The sequence below is a fragment of the Amblyomma mixtum genome, chromosome 3 (assembly GCF_055824585.1).
Source record: "Amblyomma mixtum isolate Tamu chromosome 3, ASM5582458v1, whole genome shotgun sequence".
In the NCBI taxonomy this organism is placed as follows: Eukaryota; Metazoa; Arthropoda; class Arachnida; order Ixodida; family Ixodidae; genus Amblyomma; species Amblyomma mixtum.
Window position 1 is genome coordinate 54,102,349 of NC_143014.1, and position 20,659 is coordinate 54,123,007.

Here is a 20,659-nt window from a genome sequence, read left to right on the forward strand (position 1 = left end):
CGTCTCATCTTGCCGCGCTGAAATGCTGGCCTCGGCGCTGGTTGCGATCCGCCCACTCGTCGTATAGGTGGCGTCGTTCGTTCTGTCCGAGTGGTGCGCGTAAGGATGCCTGCAAATCGAGCTAAAAGCCCCCGAAAAGGTCACGACTTTACGTACCCCGGCCGAGATAACCGCGCAACAAAGGGCCCCGCTAGGCTGATTACATTCGGCGTCGGAAGCGCGCACTCCGCTTGATGTGTCGCCAATGTGCAAAAAGCTTTCCGCTGTGGCTCTGTTTATCGGCGGGGGCCAGCTAATTTACGAGCCGCAGCGGAGCCGCGGGGGCCCCCCTGGCTGCTGCTGCGCGTGCGTGTGTGACCGCGATTTATGTCCCGTTCGTTTCCGAAAGCCGCCAGATGCGGTGCACGTGGAGGGGGGACCCCGGGGCGGCGCCGCGGCGGAATTTTCGCGCGCAGCGGGACGATTGGCGCGTTGCCCCTGGCAACCTTTCGTCCGCTTTTGTGTTTCCACTCCCCGCAAGGTTTCGCTGTTAGTTAGGGGACTTGTTTTGTTTGCCGGCGCGCCGCTGCGGGGCACACAGCGCGGCAGAGGCGGCGGCCGGTGGGGCCGCCATAACTCAGCGGCCCTCGGAAAAGCTTCGCAGTTGCCGTGTAGCCAGTGCGCGGCAGCCATAAATTGGCCCCCGCACGCAGCACCGCATCCAGCAACGAGTTGCCGTCCCGCGGCCGTCCTCCACTTTGCTTACGGCGGTCAGACGCCGTGACTGGGGCGCGCTCCAAGCGCGCCCGCAGTTTCGCGGTCTGGTCAGTTTCCCTGCGTTATATAGGCATCGCGTCCAGTTGTTTCTATGGGTGCTGGCAGACTTCTGGCCGAACCAACACGCTTGATCGGATTGCGGAAGCGTAATCATGAGTATTTCTTTTTCTTCCAAAAGCTAGAAAAGAGGCACACAAAATGTGAGTGCTTCTCAGGCGTGCTGTGCGTGTATCGCTAGCTCTACCTGGCAGCGGCAAGCTATTTTCAGTTTTTTTTTTGTTTGCCGATTAATGCATAACAGGTTTTAGAATCACGAAATTTAACGAACCATTCGACGTCATGTGATCTGAGTGATCTGACACCTGGCGGGGATGCTGAGGTACACGTAACGTTATAGAGAGAGAAATGCTCTACTAGAGTCATTTTCGGGGCGCACATCTCGTGGCAACGCGTAACGATCGCATATGCTTCGTACGTCGCGTGAACACAACAGAAAGCAGAGTGCCACCTAGCAAAACACGCACCAAGACCGATCAGTGCGATGGCCTTCCTGCGTGCGGGCGCTGGGGCGCACTTGCGGAATCACGACCCGCGCAGCGTAAGCAGTGAAAGGAACCAGTGCCAAGCCTTTCAAACTTGGAAATTACCACGGGCGGACGTGGGCGTACGCATATGGGCGGCGTGCTATACGGCGGATTGCTTCGTTGCGTGCTGTGGGCGGCAGCTCAGCGCCAGTCCACGCGTCGTGGATCTTCGCACCGACGCCTGGCAGGAAAATGATGAAACAAACTGGCGGCAGGCTCTAATGGCTTTTATTTCTTTTTTGACGCTACCGCTATTGGCGCGTCGAACGTTTCGGTGTGCTGCACGCCACTTTTGTTGTCCTGCCTCTTTTTCTTCCTGTAAAAAAAAAAAAAAGTCAATTTGTTAGAAAGTTAAATTTTATGCACGCACGATCGCTTTACTGTGGGTCATTGTTCTTTTTTTTTATCGGTTTTCTAAGGGAACGCGCATGGCGCTATTAATTTCTGCGTCACGAAGACTGCCGCATGTAAAACTGCAAGAACCGCGATTTTACATGCGTCCCTCATGGCGTACATGTAGCACTTCCTAGCAGACTGGCGGGTAGTGTACATGACACGTAGTGCATTATGAATGGTGGTGCTTCTTTTTCAGCGAAACTACCAATAAAAGAAGTGGAGAAGAAAGATGCGGAAGACAGGGCGAGAGTTGTTTTAATACTTTTTTCTAATTTTCTTTTTAGTTTGAGAGAGCATGCGCGCAGGGAGCCTGTAGATGTTCAGTATGTTACAACCGCTTGGGCCCAAGATGGTGCTACGCATTTGCTAGAGTATGGTCCGGACTGAAGGCTCCATGGACCAGGCCGGGGAGGGCACGGGTAGGAAGGTGACGGAGTTTTGCTACATAGGTGCAGTCGTCCTGGAGAGACATCCTCCCCAGGTAGCACCGAAACATTACAGCAATGTAACATTTTTGTTTTAGTCAAACGTTAATTCAATATTCTTAACGTCCTTTTCTTTCTACCTTCGTGAATGTTGCGTACAAACGTTCGAATAATTTCTTCCCACTATTCATTAAACATTTAAACAGTATAAATGTAACACCCTGAAAATGGCGAAGCAACCCTGGATGAGCATGCAGGCCCGCCGTTTGTGACGGTAAGCTACTTACAACGCTTTGCAAGAACCAACAACGAGCGGCGAGCGACACTTGCGCTCGCAGCGAGACCGACCAGGTGGCGGCACCGTCGCTCCGCTAGTGAGGATCGGCAGCCGGCGGCTCCGGCGGAAGCGTTCCTCGGCGGCGGTTCTCTTCCATGTTCACGGAGGGTGTCCTGCAGCAGAAAACGTGCCCTCTGCAATAGATGAGTGATATACTGCCTAAAAATTTTCCGATTTTGTGCAGGAAAGCGTAGAATCCCCAAACGCTACGTGAAGGAAATGCGGACTGTTAGCAAACAAGGGACTGGCACGCATCCCTGCTTTGTAGTTTGTTCTCGTTGTTTTGCGCGCGTTTTCCTAGCAGCGCGCTCACGGGCCTGATATTTTCATTGCATCACACTTGCCTAACGGCAGTTTTGTTTTTCCTTCGCCTTTTCACCAGTGTGCGCGCCACTGCCTGTCGCCGCAGAAGTGATATAGTTACACTGGCGTCAGACAGGCAAATTTAATGTCACTTACAGCGGTTGTATTTTGCCTCACGAAGTGCCACTAAAGCGACACGGGGCTACACTGGGAAGAAAAGCGCCAATCGGAATATACTTTCTTTCAGCAACGGGCTAAGCACGCTCTTTGCCTGCTCCTCTATTTTTCTAAAGCGAAGGCGCTGTGCCTGTCTTTCACGCCAGACGCTTCCTTGGACAAAGACACAACGAATTGCGGGACAACGCATCAGGTGCTGTGCTAGCATTTTCTAAGTCCACGCAGAGGGGCTCGTACTTTCCGCGCTGACCTGCCTGAAGAGAACAGACACTGTCTGGTTCGCTAGCGTCCTTGAGTAAGCGGGTTAAACGCAGCGCTCACAGCGTACTGCCCGGCAGGTGCTGTCCACAGTAGGGTGAGCGCACAAATCTGATCGAGCTAGACGACGCCGGGCCTTCTCCGAAGTATCCCCCCAAAGTAAGATCCGGCATTCTAAAGGAATTTTTTTCCGCACAGGAAAGCTGGCTATTCAAGGGTACAGTGTGAGGAGCGTTTCATCCGAGTGGAGTAAGTTCACCGACTCAGTATACAAGTCGATTACTTTTGCAGCCATCTCAGTGAAGTTAATCGTGTAGCGCTGCGCGGATGACCCTTAACGCGACTGTCACTCTTTCAAAATGGCAGTTTGAGAGTGCGACAAGAGTATTACACACTCACCAAATTTGGCAGCTTCTGCAATTAATTTTTCATTACGCTTTAGCGCAATTAAGCTATTAGTCACGGCGGAGACGCTGTAAACAACTGCGCGTGAGTGCGTTTAGGCGTGCGCAAGGTGTTTTGAGGGAATGACGATTCTTTTAGCGCTGTAACTATCGTGACAGCGACTTCAGTCTTATGCAAAACATAATTGGGGGGATATTAGGGGTAAAAAAAAACAACAGGTACCAGAAATAAAACCTTCCATATTAATTCGCTGCTTCTAAAGAAATAGATTGCCTTCGTATTCATCCGATTATTAAGATCTATTACTTCTCGCCAAGTAAACACCGCCACGCAAGGAGGGATAGTTAAGCGCGCATGATTATTATATCCCGCTCCACAGGCTGACATAGCACATATGTTGCTGGTATTCTTCTCTTAATTATTACTTGTCCAAAATAATGGGCTTACAAAGCTAAAGAACACTTGCATTTAGCCGAATGCCAACGTTACTCGGCTGATAGTGGCGTACCTTTATCTTTACCAGATAATATTTGTGGTTTACATATAAACGCTAGGCATGATGTGAATAATCAGACATTTTCGCAGTTCTGTGAGCCAAAATTTGCACACGACTGCGATGTGACGTATGCGCAGTAGCCTTGAAATTTGAAAACGATAAAAAATATATAAACGCCTTACATGTGCCTCGAGCAGAGTCGATTAATATAGCGAGAAGAAAATACACAACTTGATCATGCTGGTAGAGGACACAAAATGGCCCGTTCAAAAAGTTTTCTGCTTAGCAGCAGTCCTCAAGTCGACTCGTCTGTCAGTACGTGTCGGATCCCAAACATAACTGACGGAAATGTACCATCCCTGGGCGGCTGCATTCAGCTGTATGAACAGCAGCGACCTGCGTTTTGCTTTGGCACGGCACCTAACGCCATCGCAAAGAACCTTAAGTGCTGTAGACTGACGAAAGATGTCATGATCCAATATTGCGCACTCGATATGTTATTATCTTCATTGCAGTGTAGAATGACAGCGTGTTCACATTTATTTCGTAAGAGGCAGACAAGGAAATCGGAGCGCGCTGAAACCGCAAAACAGTCACCAGGAATGCTTGCCGCATGCGCACATGTCTGCTGGATAGCAGACGACGCGAGCAGGCGTACACCCTAATGAAGATTCGCCACTGCGCCGCAAGGTGGCGGCTCTGCTCGACTTCGCGAACGTGCAACTCGTACAGTACATTCAACTCCGAACAGATACTATGGAGTCAAGCTGATATACCCATTTCTGAGGGATGTTCCATGAGCGATAGTGGCGAATGGGTAGTAAGCAAATTCTTCTAAAAAAATAATCGGGCTGTGCATGCAATCTATGGAGAACACAGTTTATGAGATTTAGTTGCGAAGCGCTGCTCTTTGAAAAATATCTTACTGCAAGAACGGTGGGAAAAGGTCTGGAACGCAGTGCTTGAAATATATTTGTATTATCGTTTTACAGTTAGAACTCAAACAATAAAATAATGTTTAGAAGACCACACTAATGCAATGTTTATTTCAAACGTTAAACTAACGTTTGTGATACAACATGTAACATTGCATGTCAATTTCTAACACTATAATAAAAATTTTAAAGTAAGCATTAGAATATTGTTTACTTTCAATGTTAAACTAACGTTTTCGATATAACATATAACGTTCAATGTTGATTTTTAGCGTTAATGTAACGTCTCAATGCAACATATAATGTTACTAAAATTTGCATAAGATTTTTATAACGTCATTCTATTCTAATGTTCTGTGCCACCTGGGTCGGTGGCAGAATGGTGTCCGCCAGCAGCAGATTTTGCACCGCAGTGTACTTCGATAACCATGTGTGTTGAGTTCTCAACAGCTGCGTAGCAGCTCCCCAGTTCCACCCAGTCGGCCTACGCAAAGCTGGGAATGATTTCTGGTTTCGGGCAGGTCGTCATCTCGAAACATTTCACATTTGGACTTCATGTAGAGAGAGGCCATAGCTGTACCCCTGAAATCCCTTTTACGAATAAATGACAGGATAGTAGGAAGAGAAATCGTTTACCACGAGATAAAGGCTCGCCTGAAGGTTCATCATCTGGCTTGCTCCGGGGAAGGGGAAGAGAAGAAGAAAGAGGGGTATGATGAGCGACGATGTGGAGAGAAGAGATGTGCAAATATATACAAATACATCAAGAACGCTCGTAATCACAACCAGGAGTCGAAACGTGAGTTGCGCACGAAATGAAGCAGCGCCGAACTGTAACGAAGGGTAAATAACTAAAACTCTAAGCTTTAACATCTCGTAATGATAATGAGATTGTTGAAAGCAACCGAACTTGTAAGCAGTGAGTTAAAAGGCGCCAAAGTAAATGCCATGCTTGCTCTATTAACAGGCATTGGTGATACTTGACTAAAAATAAAAGATTACTAAGACAATGCCAGCGATAGCATAATGGAGAAAGGTTCACAGGTGGCTCAGGACGTCACCGGGAGTCAGAGCCCTAGTGAGCCAAAAGGGCTAATGAAAAGAATTGAGCTGCTGTGACAAGAGGAAAAAACAACCTCTGCAGCTTTTCTTTCCTCCCTCCGCATCCGCCTCGGGTGCGGGAAGTGCGGGGTTCGAGCCACAGTGCCGCCGGGTACCCACCGCTTTGCACTGGCCTGGTGCTGAAATGCTTCGAAAATGGGTCGCTTACCACGTCGTGTGTTAAAAGTAATCGCTCTTTGGCCAAGGCTGCCCTTGCGCCATAAAATTCATCATCATCATCGTCATCATCATCATCCTTCCTTGTCAAACACTCCATTGTACACTACTACCTCTTATTCTCACGCCTCTGCATCCCCGCATTTTTTTCTCTCCCCCTCGCGGCTTCCAAGGCCAGAAGTGTGCGTGTGCGCTGCAACGGTGTAATTTTCGCATGAGCGTCAGCTGATTCCATTGCCGCGAACGTGCGTGTGCAGTCAAATAATTATTGAAATAAACGCGTTATTTGTCCACTTAGGCATCTTCCGTGTCCAAAACAGCGAAACACAGCTCAATGAGCTCAACGCTGCTCAGTGGTACACAGCTTAATGGTACCCCTTGAATGCGAGTACCACAGGTGAAATCTGCCGATGCATGGCCCAAGCTCATGTGTACGCAATGCTATTCGTGAGCAGTTCTTGAAATAAACGCGTTATGCATACATTCACGCTCTTTCTCGGCTAGGCCATGCTCAATTCGGTTTATTTGCGAGCCACAACCGATATTAAACGCATGTGGCAGCGCCTGGTACTAGCGCGTGTGGGATCGCTTGTGGCTCGCGAATAAACCGAATTGAACACTGCTTAGCCGAGAAGAAGGAGCATGAATGTACGCGTTCGCGTTTATTTCAAGAACTGCACGCAAATATTACAATGAACACGCATGCTGGGGCCATGCACCGGCTTGATTTGGCCTACAGTACCCGCATGCGCGTGGCACCATTTTCAGGACACGAGAGCGTAGAGTTGTAAACGCGAGTTACTTGAGCGGCGGCCGGACGGGTTGGCCGTGTGGGGGCCGGAGGTGGTCCGGAGACCGGAGTAGTGGAAGTTTGAGGTTTTATTTTTAGTTAAAGCGGAGAGGCCGAAACCTTTCGGCATATGTAAACCAGTTGTGCACATATTGTAATAAATAACTTCTTGGGAAAAGCCTTCCAAGTGCTTCACCGCCAGAAGACCGGCACACCTGCACGAACTCACCAGTCGCGAAGTACGTCCCCAGGGTCACTCACGAGACTCGCCCTCTACCACTCCACGTCAACGTCAGGACAACATCGACGAGAGGGGGAAAAATTCGTGACTGTCTGTTTTTCACAACTGTATTTACTCTACGCGCAACTTTACTAAAGCAACGCTTGCTTCATGAACTTAGCGCAGCCACCTCCCTCCATGTCCAAAGGAATATTTTATGGCAGGACGGAAGCTTGCTGTCCGCTAATTGACGCTGACTGCTCTCGCTGTGGCTGGTTCTGTCCCTAGGTGCAACATCGCGGGAAATTTCACGACCAGGAAGTAAATTAAATGAGCAAGCTACACAATGAATACATTTGAGGGCTTAGATGACCAACAAAAAAAAAACTGCCCCGCTGCAATGACAGCCCGACGATGAAAAGGATGAATGGAGCTCGCGCCATTCTCGCGCATCACGCGGTGCGTGCATCCTCGAGCTGCGTTCAGCCCCACCCACCTCTGCGAAATCGCTGGGAACTGCAGCAGACCTGCAGAGCTTCAGACTTTGCTGCTTTACTTTTCGGCGGCACCACCAGAAGCCGCACTTCACGCTGCAAAATCGAAGACGGCTGCGACGCCCTGCTCAGGAGAGGACAACGTTGACACTCGGCGCACCTGCGGAGCCCATCTCGTTGGAGACCAGCGCGGCGCAAGACTGCGGCCCTAGGCGAAGCGTTCCCGGTCTACTGGAAATTGCTACGCTGCCTACTGCCCCGATGGAGCAGCCCAACTCCTGCAGGTATGAGCGGCAACTGGCACCGTCGTTTCTCGCGCTCTCTGCGTGGTTACTGGAGGAGTGGCTAGTCCTGGACAGAATCGGCCCTCGGTGCACAATCGAAGTAGGCGTTCGTCCTGTCTCCGACGGAATGCATAACGTTCTGCAACGCGGCATCGATTTTGCGCAGAAGAACCGCCTTCTTGCCACGCTTAATCAGTGCGAGACACTCAACCCCCATGTTAAAGAGAAGCTTGTTGGCTGGCATGAACAAGCGATAGAAACCGGAGTCAACGCTGGGCGTGACATCGCTTCCGGCACGCTACGCTTCTTGATACTTGATGCCCAAGGCCTGAACCGTCGTAGTGAAGGCGACGACTCCATGTTCCTCCTCCTCGGCGACTACGCTGCAGCTGGTGCGTTGGAAGCAGCAGGTTTTGCAACCGTTGAAGAACTCGCTTACCTGCTACATGACCTCACTCGACTCCTCTCAGCCGTAGACCCTGTTGTCAGTACACCGAATGCGCTCACGTCACCTCTTCTCGGCGGCATCCAGCAACACAAAAAACTTGTGGACCTGCTCTTGTGCCTCGTCGAACCTACTCCACGACGCCTCCCGCCAACAAAAGACCATATTGCTGATTCACTGAGTTCGATTTCGTCATATGGCCTCGGTGGCATCGAACAAGACGAAGAACTTGATGACCTGGTCGTGCGACGCTTCCAGTCTGCTGCACGACGCCTGCTACTAGCCGCAGTCCCTGCTGGAAATGCACGGAGCACACTTTTGTCCCTTGGCGTTGCTGGCATTCAAGACAACCAAGAACTTGTGGACCACTCTGAGCAGTACAAGCACGCCTCGGCTGCCGAAGCTCATTGTCAGCGCCACGTTGGGGTCAAAGTACGGCGGATGCTGGATGCCCTCAGTGGCGTTAAAGACGAGGAAGAACTTGCGCGCCACTCTGACCAGCGTGGGTGCGTCCCGGCCGCCGGAATTGACAGCCACCACGACGTTGGGGTGAAAGTAAGGCGGCTCCAGGATGCCCTCGGTGGCGCTAAAGACGAGGAAGAACTTGTGCGCCACTGTGACCAGCGTGGGTGCGTCCCGGCCGGCGGAATTGACAGCGACCACGACGTTGGGGTCAAAGTAAGGCGGCTGAAGGATGTCCTCGGTGGCGCTGCAGACGAGGAAGAACCTGTGCGCCACTGTGACCAGCGTGGGTGCGTCCCGGCCGCCGGAATTGACAGCGACCAAGACGTTGGGGTCAAAGTAAGGCGGCTGCAGGATGCCCTCGGTGGCGCTGCAGACGAGGAAGAACCTGTGCGCCACTGTGACCAGCGTGGGTGCGTCCCGGCCGCCGGAATTGGCAGCGACCACGACGTTGAGGTCAAAGTAAGGCGGCTGCAGGATGTCCTCGGTGGCGCTGCAGACGAGGAAGAACCTGTGCGCCACTGTGACCAACGTGGGTGCGTCCCGGCCGCCGGAATTGACAGCGACCACGACGTTGGGGTCAAAGTAAGGCCGCTGCAGGATGCCCTCGGTGGCGCTGCAGACGAGGAAGAACCTGTGCGCCACTGTGACCAGTGTGGGTGCGTCCCGGCAGCCGGAACTGACAGCGACCACGACGTTGGGGTCAAAGTAAGGTGGCTGCAGGATGTCCTCGGCGGCGCTGCAGACGAAGAACCTGTGCGCCACTGTAACCAGCGTGGGTGCGTCCCGGCCGCCGGAATTGACAGCGACCACGACGTTGGGGTCAAAGTAAGGCGGCTGCAGGATGTCCTCGGTGGCGCTGCAGACGAGGAAGAACCTGTGCGCCACTCTGACCAACGTGGGTGCGTCCCGGCCGCTGGAATTGACAGCGACCACGACGTTGGGGTCAAAGTAAGGCGGCTGCAGGATGCCCTCGGTGGCGCTGCAGACGAGGAAGAACCTGTGCGCCACTGTGACCAGTGTGGGTGCGTCCCGGCAGCCGGAACTGACAGCGACCACGACGTTGGGGTCAAAGTAAGGTGGCTGCAGGATGTCCTCGGTGGCGCTGCAGACGAGGAAGAACCTGTGCGCCACTCTGACCAACGTGGGTGCGTCCCGGCCGCTGGAATTGACAGCGACCACGACGTTGGGGTCAAAGTTAGGCGGCTGCTGGATGTCCTCGGTGGCGCTGCAGACGAGGAAGAACCTGTGCGCCACTGTGACCAGTGTGGGTGCGTCCCAGCAGCCGGAACTGACAGCGACCACGACGTTGGGGTCAAAGTAAGGCGGCTGCAGGATGCCCTCGGTGGCGCTGCAGACGAGGAAGAACCTGTGCGCCACTGTGACCAGCGTGGGTGAGTCCCGGCCGCCGGAATTGACAGCGACCACGACGTTGGGGTCAAAGTAAGGCGGTTGCTGGATGTCCTCGGTGGCGCTGCAGACGAGGAAGAACCTGTGAGCCACTGTGACCAGTGTGGGTGCGTCCCGGCAGCCGGAACTGACAGCGACCACGACGTTGGGGTCAAAGTAAGGCGGCTGCAGGATGTCCTCGGTGGCGCTGCAGACGAGGAAGAACCTGTGCGCCAGTGACCAGCGTGGGTGCGTCCCGGCCGCCGGAATTGACAGCGACCACGACGTTGGGGTCAAAGTAAGGCGGCTGCAGGATGCCCTCGGTGGCGCTGCAGACGAGGAAGAACCTGTGCGCCACTGTAACCAGCGTGGGTGCGTCCCGGCCGCCGGAATTGACAGCGACCACGACGTTGGGGTCAAAGGCGGCTGCAGGATGCCCTCGGTGGCGCTGCAGACGAGGAAGAACCTGTGCGCCACTGTGACCAGCGTGGGTGTGTCCCGGCCGCCAGAATTGACAGCGACCACGACGTTGGGGTCAAAGTAAGGCGGCTGCAGGATGCCCTCGGTGGCGCTGCAGACGAGGAAGAACCTGTGCGCCACTGTGACCAGCGTGGGTGCGTCCCGGCCGCCGGAATTGACAGCGACCACGACGTTGGGGTCAAAGTAAGGCGGCTGCAGGATGTCCTCGGTGGCGCTGCAGACGAAGAACCTGTGCGCCACTGTGACCAGCGTGGGTGCGCCCCGGCCGCCGGAATTGACAGCGACCACGACGTTGGGGTCAAAGTAAGGCGGCTGCTGGATGTCCTCGGTGGGGCTGCAGACGAGGAAGAACCTGTGCGCCACTGTGACCAGTGTGGGTGCGTCCCAGCAGCCGGAACTGACAGCGACCACGACGTTGGGGTCAAAGTAAGGCGGCTGCAGGATGCCCTCGGTGGCGCTGCAGACGAGGAAGAACCTGTGCGCCACTGTGACCAGCGTGGGTGCGTCCCGGCCGCTGGAATTGACAGCGACCACGACGTTGGGGTCAAAGTAAGGCGGCTGCAGGATGCCCTCGGTGGCGCTGCAGACGAGGAAGAACCTGTGCGCCACTGTAACCAGCGTGGGTGCGTCCCGGCCGCCGGAATTGACAGCGACCATGACGTTGGGGTCAAAGTAAGGCGGCTGCAGGATGCCCTCGGTGGCGCTGCAGACGAGGAAGAACCTGTGCGCCACTGTGACCAGCGTGGGTGCGTCCCGGCTGCCGGAATTGACAGCGACCACGACGTTGGGGTCAAAGTAAGGCGGCTGCAGGATGCCCTCGGTGGCGCTGCAGACGAGGAAGAACCTGTGCGCCACTGTGACCAGCGTGGGTGCGTCCCGGCCGCCGGAATTGACAGCGACCACGACGTTGGGGTCAAAGTAAGGCGGCTGCAGGATGTCCTCGGTGGCGCTGCAGACGAGGAAGAACCTGTGCGCCAGTGACCAGCGTGGGTGCGTCCCGGCCGCCGGAATTGACAGCGACCACGACGTTGGGGTCAAAGTAAGGCGGCTGCAGGATGCCCTCGGTGGCGCTGCAGACGAGGAAGAACCTGTGCGCCACTGTAACCAGCGTGGGTGCGTCCCGGCCGCCGGAATTGACAGCGACCACGACGTTGGGGTCAAAGTAAGGCGGCTGCAGGATGCCCTCGGTGGCGCTGCAGACGAGGAAGAACCTGTGCGCCACTGTGACCAGCGTGGGTGTGTCCCGGCCGCCGGAATTGACAGCGACCACGACGTTGGGGTCAAAGTAAGGCGGCTGCAGGATGTCCTCGGTGGCGCTGTAGACGAGGAAGAACCTATGCGCCACTGTGACCAGCGTGGGTTCTTCCCGGCCGCCGAAGTTGACAGCCACCCCGACGTTGGGGTCAAAGTAAGGCGGCTGCAGGATGCCCTCCGTGGCGCTGCAGACGAGGAAGAACCTGTGCGCCACTGTGACCAGCGTGGGTGCGTCCCGGCCGCCGGAATTGACAGCGACCACGACGTTGGGGTCAAAGTAAGGCGGTTGCTGGATGTCCTCGGTGGCGCTGCAGACGAGGAAGAACCTGTGAGCCACTGTGACCAGCGTGGGTGTGTCCCGGCCGCCAGAATTGACAGCGACCACGACGTTGGGGTCAAAGTAAGGCGGCTGCAGGATGCCCTCGGTGGCGCTGCAGACGAGGAAGAACCTGTGCGCCACTGTGACCAGCGTGGGTGCGTCCCGGCAGCCGGAACTGACAGCGACCACGACGTTGGGGTCAAAGTAAGGCGGCTGCAGGATGTCCTCGGTGGCGCTGCAGGCGACGAAGAACCTGTGCGCCACTGTGACCAGCGTGGGTGCGCCCCGGCCGCCGGAATTGACAGCGACCACGACGTTGGGGTCAAAGTAAGGCGGCTGCTGGATGTCCTCGGTGGCGCTGCAGACGAGGAAGAACCTGTGCGCCACTGTGACCAGTGTGGGTGCGTCCCGGCAGCCGGAACTGACAGCGACCACGACGTTGGGGTCAAAGTAAGGCGGCTGCAGGATGCCCTCGGTGGCGCTGCAGACGAGGAAGAACCTGTGCGCCACTGTGACCAGCGTGGGTGCGTCCCGGCCGCTGGAATTGACAGCGACCACGACGTTGGGGTCAAAGTAAGGCGGCTGCAGGATGCCCTCGGGGGCGCTGCAGACGAGGAAGAACCTGTGCGCCACTGTAACCAGCGTGGGTGCGTCCCGGCCGCCGGAATTGACAGCGACCATGACGTTGGGGTCAAAGTAAGGCGGCTGCAGGATGCCCTCGGTGGCGCTGCAGACGAGGAAGAACCTGTGCGCCACTGTGACCAGCGTGGGTGCGTCCCGGCTGCCGGAATTGACAGCGACCACGACGTTGGGGTCAAAGTAAGGCGGCTGCAGGATGCCCTCGGTGGCGCTGCAGACGAGGAAGAACCTGTGCGCCACTGTGACCAGCGTGGGTGCGTCCCGGCCGCCGGAATTGACAGCGACCACGACGTTGGGGTCAAAGTAAGGCGGCTGCAGGATGTCCTCGGTGGCGCTGCAGACGAGGAAGAACCTGTGCGCCAGTGACCAGCGTGGGTGCGTCCCGGCCGCCGGAATTGACAGCGACCACGACGTTGGGGTCAAAGTAAGGCGGCTGCAGGATGCCCTCGGTGGCGCTGCAGACGAGGAAGAACCTGTGCGCCACTGTAACCAGCGTGGGTGCGTCCCGGCCGCCGGAATTGACAGCGACCACGACGTTGGGGTCAAAGTAAGGCGGCTGCAGGATGCCCTCGGTGGCGCTGCAGACGAGGAAGAACCTGTGCGCCACTGTAACCAGCGTGGGTGCGTCCCGGCCGCCGGAATTGACAGCGACCATGACGTTGGGGTCAAAGTAAGGCGGCTGCAGGATGCCCTCGGTGGCGCTGCAGACGAGGAAGAACCTGTGCGCCACTGTGACCAGCGTGGGTGCGTCCCGGCTGCCGGAATTGACAGCGACCACGACGTTGGGGTCAAAGTAAGGCGGCTGCAGGATGCCCTCGGTGGCGCTGCAGACGAGGAAGAACCTGTGCGCCACTGTGACCAGCGTGGGTGCGTCCCGGCCGCCGGAATTGACAGCGACCACGACGTTGGGGTCAAAGTAAGGCGGCTGCAGGATGTCCTCGGTGGCGCTGCAGACGAGGAAGAACCTGTGCGCCAGTGACCAGCGTGGGTGCGTCCCGGCCGCCGGAATTGACAGCGACCACGACGTTGGGGTCAAAGTAAGGCGGCTGCAGGATGCCCTCGGTGGCGCTGCAGACGAGGAAGAACCTGTGCGCCACTGTAACCAGCGTGGGTGCGTCCCGGCCGCCGGAATTGACAGCGACCACGACGTTGGGGTCAAAGTAAGGCGGCTGCAGGATGCCCTCGGTGGCGCTGCAGACGAGGAAGAACCTGTGCGCCACTGTAACCAGCGTGGGTGCGTCCCGGCCGCCGGAATTGACAGCGACCACGACGTTGGGGTCAAAGTAAGGCGGCTGCAGGATGCCCTCGGTGGCGCTGCAGACGAGGAAGAACCTGTGCGCCACTGTGACCAGCGTGGGTGTGTCCCGGCCGCCGGAATTGACAGCGACCACGACGTTGGGGTCAAAGTAAGGCGGCTGCAGGATGTCCTCGGTGGCGCTGTAGACGAGGAAGAACCTGTGCGCCACTGTGACCAGCGTGGGTTCTTCCCGGCCGCCGAAGTTGACAGCCACCCCGACGTTGGGGTCAAAGTAAGGCGGCTGCAGGATGCCCTCCGTGGCGCTGCAGACGAGGAAGAACCTGTGCGCCACTGTGACCAGCGTGGGTGCGTCCCGGCCGCCGGAATTGACAGCGACCACGACGTTGGGGTCAAAGTAAGGCGGTTGCTGGATGTCCTCGGTGGCGCTGCAGACGAGGAAGAACCTGTGAGCCACTGTGACCAGCGTGGGTGTGTCCCGGCCGCCAGAATTGACAGCGACCACGACGTTGGGGTCAAAGTAAGGCGGCTGCAGGATGCCCTCGGTGGCGCTGCAGACGAGGAAGAACCTGTGCGCCACTGTGACCAGCGTGGGTGCGTCCCGGCAGCCGGAACTGACAGCGACCACGACGTTGGGGTCAAAGTAAGGCGGCTGCAGGATGTCCTCGGTGGCGCTGCAGGCGACGAAGAACCTGTGCGCCACTGTGACCAGCGTGGGTGCGCCCCGGCCGCCGGAATTGACAGCGACCACGACGTTGGGGTCAAAGTAAGGCGGCTGCTGGATGTCCTCGGTGGCGCTGCAGACGAGGAAGAACCTGTGCGCCACTGTGACCAGTGTGGGTGCGTCCCGGCAGCCGGAACTGACAGCGACCACGACGTTGGGGTCAAAGTAAGGCGGCTGCAGGATGCCCTCGGTGGCGCTGCAGACGAGGAAGAACCTGTGCGCCACTGTGACCAGCGTGGGTGCGTCCCGGCCGCTGGAATTGACAGCGACCACGACGTTGGGGTCAAAGTAAGGCGGCTGCAGGATGCCCTCGGTGGCGCTGCAGACGAGGAAGAACCTGTGCGCCACTGTAACCAGCGTGGGTGCGTCCCGGCCGCCGGAATTGACAGCGACCATGACGTTGGGGTCAAAGTAAGGCGGCTGCAGGATGCCCTCGGTGGCGCTGCAGACGAGGAAGAACCTGTGCGCCACTGTGACCAGCGTGGGTGCGTCCCGGCTGCCGGAATTGACAGCGACCACGACGTTGGGGTCAAAGTAAGGCGGCTGCAGGATGCCCTCGGTGGCGCTGCAGACGAGGAAGAACCTGTGCGCCACTGTGACCAGCGTGGGTGCGTCCCGGCCGCCGGAATTGACAGCGACCACGACGTTGGGGTCAAAGTAAGGCGGCTGCAGGATGTCCTCGGTGGCGCTGCAGACGAGGAAGAACCTGTGCGCCAGTGACCAGCGTGGGTGCGTCCCGGCCGCCGGAATTGACAGCGACCACGACGTTGGGGTCAAAGTAAGGCGGCTGCAGGATGCCCTCGGTGGCGCTGCAGACGAGGAAGAACCTGTGCGCCACTGTAACCAGCGTGGGTGCGTCCCGGCCGCCGGAATTGACAGCGACCACGACGTTGGGGTCAAAGTAAGGCGGCTGCAGGATGCCCTCGGTGGCGCTGCAGACGAGGAAGAACCTGTGCGCCACTGTGACCAGCGTGGGTGTGTCCCGGCCGCCGGAATTGACAGCGACCACGACGTTGGGGTCAAAGTAAGGCGGCTGCAGGATGTCCTCGGTGGCGCTGTAGACGAGGAAGAACCTGTGCGCCACTGTGACCAGCGTGGGTTCTTCCCGGCCGCCGAAGTTGACAGCCACCCCGACGTTGGGGTCAAAGTAAGGCGGCTGCAGGATGCCCTCCGTGGCGCTGCAGACGAGGAAGAACCTGTGCGCCACTGTGACCAGCGTGGGTGCGTCCCGGCCGCCGGAATTGACAGCGACCACGACGTTGGGGTCAAAGTAAGGCGGTTGCTGGATGTCCTCGGTGGCGCTGCAGACGAGGAAGAACCTGTGAGCCACTGTGACCAGTGTGGGTGCGTCCCGGCAGCCGGAACTGACAGCGACCACGACGTTGGGGTCAAAGTAAGGCGGCTGCAGGATGTCCTCGGTGGCGCTGCAGACGAGGAAGAACCTGTGCGCCACTGTGACCAGTGTGGGTGCGTCCCGGCAGCCGGAACTGACAGCGACCACGACGTTGGGGTCAAAGTAAGGCGGCTGCAGGATGTCCTCGGTGGCGCTGCAGACGACGAAGAACCTGTGCGCCAGTGACCAGTGTGGGTGCGTCCCGGCCGCCGGAATTGACAGCGACCACGACGTTGGGGTCAAAGTAAGGCGGCTGCAGGATGCCCTCGGTGGCGCTGCAGACGAGGAAGAACCTGTGCGCCACTGTGACCAGCGTGGGTGCGTCCCGGCCGCCGGAATTGACAGCGACCACGACGTTGGGGTCAAAGTAAGGCGGCTGCAGACGAGGAACAACTGTTGCACCTCTGTGGCCAGCGTGGGTTCTTCCCGGCCACCGAAGTTGACAGCCACCCCGACGTTGGGGTCAAAGTAAGGCGGCTGCAGGATGCCCTCCGACAGCAGCGCCAAGCACTTCTTGCCATCCACCGCCAGTGCCTTCCTCATCTTGATTGTGCTTGCTAGTCCAACAGCCCACAGGAGGATGGTGTCTAGAGGCCACAAGCAACTGACCCTGTCTTAAACTCTCAAAGAATATGATGAAGGCGTCTTTGGAAACGTGGAGTGTTGAGCTATGACAAGGACTAACTCGTCGGCCAATAGCTATAAATATTTGCTAAAGTTTTTATTCTTACTATAGTTTAAGGCATTCACCACTACTTCCCACAGCACCTCTGTGACTTCTAACTTCAACTAGCGTTACCATCAGACGATAAGACAGGCATTTGTAGGGCACAGCGGAATCCTTGTGTGCTCGGCGCGGTGGGAATGGATCTATTGGTAGTTATGAGCCATTTCATGTCTCATGTAATTTACTGAGGACCCATAACGCCTTGAAAGGTGCGCTGACGCGCTGTATTGTCTTTCAAGTTAATGACATTCGCATTGTTTCTTCGTCGCAGTGTTTCAACTATCTACGTGTTCAACATCTACGTGTATTAGACAACTGAAATTGAGAAAGCTCTTGCATTTTGTCCCTCAAACCGGTGCCACAAAGTTCTCTTACAACGTCTTCAAGGAGCTCCGTCATCTCCGACATTGTCTTTCAAGAGACCTTTTGTGTGTTTGGTTGACTGCATATAAGCGGCAATATATTTTCTTCACCATGTAATGTATATTTACCTGAAGACTCGAGCATCGCGCACTATTTTTTGAAGCGCATCATAAAGGCTACTATAGTTCACATCGCACTCACTTTCCTCCAGACTTTCCCCACAATGTCGCTTGTGAAACTGTTTCTCGCTGGAAAAATTAATGGGGGGGGGGGGCACTTTGTTGACCTAAAGTGCGGTAAGGCGAAAGCCTTTTAGGCGGTGTTGCTGCGTGTGTCACAGATGTGTGGTTGATGTTAAGTACACAATTGTTTGTGAATGTTAAATGCTGGAGGCACTGAAGGGTGTTTGGGAGGCATCCGTCTGATTCGACGCCTTTCTGCAAACACTCTCCTGCGTCCTAGAATAGGGGAACTATATATTCGTTGGCAGGAAGTAGCGTAGCCATTAGCACGCTCGGCTGCGGAACGGAAGGATGGTGGTTCGAATACCATCGTGCACAGAGATTTTTTTCTGGTCTGACTAGAAATATTCAGGGGGGCACTTAGTTGACCTAAAGTGCAGTGAGGCGACAGCCTTTCGCGCGGTGTTGCTGCTTGTACCACTGATGTCTGGTTAAGATGTTAAGTACACAATTGTTTGTGGATCGTAAATACTGGAGGCACTGGAGTGCGTTTGGGAGGCGTCCGTCTGATTCGACGCCTTTCTGCACTCTCCAACGTCATAGACAAGAACTACATATTCGTTGGCAGGAAGTAGCGTAGCCATTAGCACGCTCGACTGCGGAACGGAAGGATGGTGGTTGGATTCCCATCGTGCACAAAAAATTTTTTCTGGTCTGGCTAGAAAAATTCAGGGGGCACTTTGTTGACCTAAAGTGAGGTGAGGGGAAATCCTTTTGCGCAGTGTTGCTGCTTGTGTCACTGATGTGTGGTTATTAATTAAGCACACAATTGCTTGTGAATCTTAAATGCTGGAGACACTGGAGGACGTTTGGGAGGCATCCTTCTGATTCGACGCCTTTCTGCAAACACTCTCCAGCGTCCTGTACAAGGGGAACTACATATGCGTTGGCACCGTATGCCGAGTTAGGCTGCAGCGCCTGCTGCCGGAGTACGTAGTCTCTACTACTGAGGTTTACTTTAGGATCAGCGGCTTTTACCGGGAAATCGTAGCGAGTGTGAGATTCCTTTCCGCGCGGTTTTCAAATTATTTTCTGTCGAATGTCGAGCAGTGGGAGACCGTGCTGGCTAGCTCTGACCCCAGAACGCAAGTTTTGGCGGTGGAGTGGGCTGACAAAGTCGTCGAGGGCTATGTACTCTCGACCACTTAACGCGACCTCTTGCCAAGCTCTTTCCGGCGAATACAATGTTTTACAATCAATTGCGGAAGAAACTGTACCGTGCTCTGTGCGATATAGTTTTCCCAGTGCCCTTGTACAGGGCCTTGCACAGTGGTGTCCCAGGCAGAGATATTTTAAAGAGGGTTAAAAAAATGCAGGGGCTGCCAGGAACAAAAACCTTCTATTTTAAGCTGCACACCGAAACCTTACCGGTTAAAAAAAATTAGAGGGCAAGGAATTATTTTTACCCTGGGGATCTCACTGTCTAATTTGCAGAAAGCCAGAAACAATAGTCCACGTTTTTTTACACTGTTGGGAAGGGGATTATTTTTGGAATGTATTGCAGCGAACCCTAAAGAAAGAATTACCACTAGACCCGTATGGCATCCGGTTCTTATCTGTAGAAAATGAGGATGGGGTACCGTTTGACTTAATAATGCTGATAGGCCTCCACTGTATATGGCGCGCCAGAATGGCAGGCTACCATTGTGACAAAGACGCAAGACCTGCCCGAACTTACTTTCGGGAAAGCATGGACTGGTTTCTAGCCATCCAGAAAGCCGCTGCGGAGCCTCCGGGGTGGCTCTCGAGACTAGAGCCGCTGTGCAATTTGCGTGAATTTTAATCTGACGAAGACAGATTCATGCTGGCTGACCACTACAGTGCCGTGTGTATGTATGTGCATAGCGTTTAGTGTGTTTTGTTGATTGTTTGTTGTGTTGAATGTTATGTGTCAAAGCCAGGCAATAAAGAAAAAAAAGGAAGTAGCGTAGCCATTAGTACGCTCGGCTGCGGAACGGAAGGATGGTGGTTGGAATCCCGTCGTGCATAAAGATTTTTTTTCTGGTCTGACTAGAAAAGCGTGTCACCCCTGCTGACAACCTTCTGACGACAATGATGAAGCATTAAAGGCTTTCGCCTTAATATTCGAATCTGTTCGTCGAATAGTCCAGAGTCGACGGAATGGAACATATAAGAGGGACACTGGGGACGACTACATTCAATATTTGTTTTTGGTAAAATTTGATTTGATTCTTTGTGGCTCTGGCGAAGTTCGTTCGGCAGCAGAGTACGTATTTATTCACGGGAAATGCGATGTTGAAATGCAATATGTTTCCCCGCCGCTTGATTCAAGCTGGTGACGTTAATGATGACGTCGAGACTTTATGAACCCCATGACCGCTAGCTGGAAGTGGATGGTGTTGTGGAAAAAAAATGTTCACGTCATCGCAGTTTGCTTCTGAAAAAGGCCGGTGGAAGCAATGCCTGAATTTCATTTTTTGTCTCTCCTAGCTTATAAAAGCTCCGTTGTGGGTGGTAAGTAGCCTTTTTGACCTCCATGTAACTGGACGGGCGGACTCTCCAAACTGTGCCGCTTAACTGCCACATTCATGAAACTGTGTACCACGTAACCTTGGTTTGTCCCACGAATGCGCCGTTAGGGCGAGCGTTGACAGCTTCATTAGCGCATTTCGACAGAAGGCCTCTGTGGCGGATGTCATATCAAGCACCATGGCCAAAGGCTTAGACACCTCGATTCGCGGCTGTGACCAGCTGCATTGATGATATGGTTGCATATATTCGCACCTCTCTTCCGTCCTCCTCGTCACCCTCATGACCTTTTTTCTTCCTCTCCCCCAGCTCAGAGTAGCAGGCCAGAAAATTACAGCT

General features: G+C 55.1%; 1 long non-coding RNA gene across 1 annotated transcript in view; it reads right to left on the minus strand.

Annotated features, from left to right (window-relative positions):
• Window positions 1-1,588: 1,588 nt before the first annotated feature.
• The window catches only part of LOC149350224 (uncharacterized), a 50,814-nt gene continuing 31,743 nt past the window's right edge, over window positions 1,589-20,659 (minus strand). The window contains exons 2-3 of the long non-coding RNA XR_016289441.1: window positions 2,449-2,611; window positions 1,589-1,656 (exon numbers count right to left, since the gene is read on the minus strand). This is a non-coding gene — a long non-coding RNA (uncharacterized LOC149350224). The remainder of the gene's footprint in view (window positions 1,657-2,448; window positions 2,612-20,659) is intronic.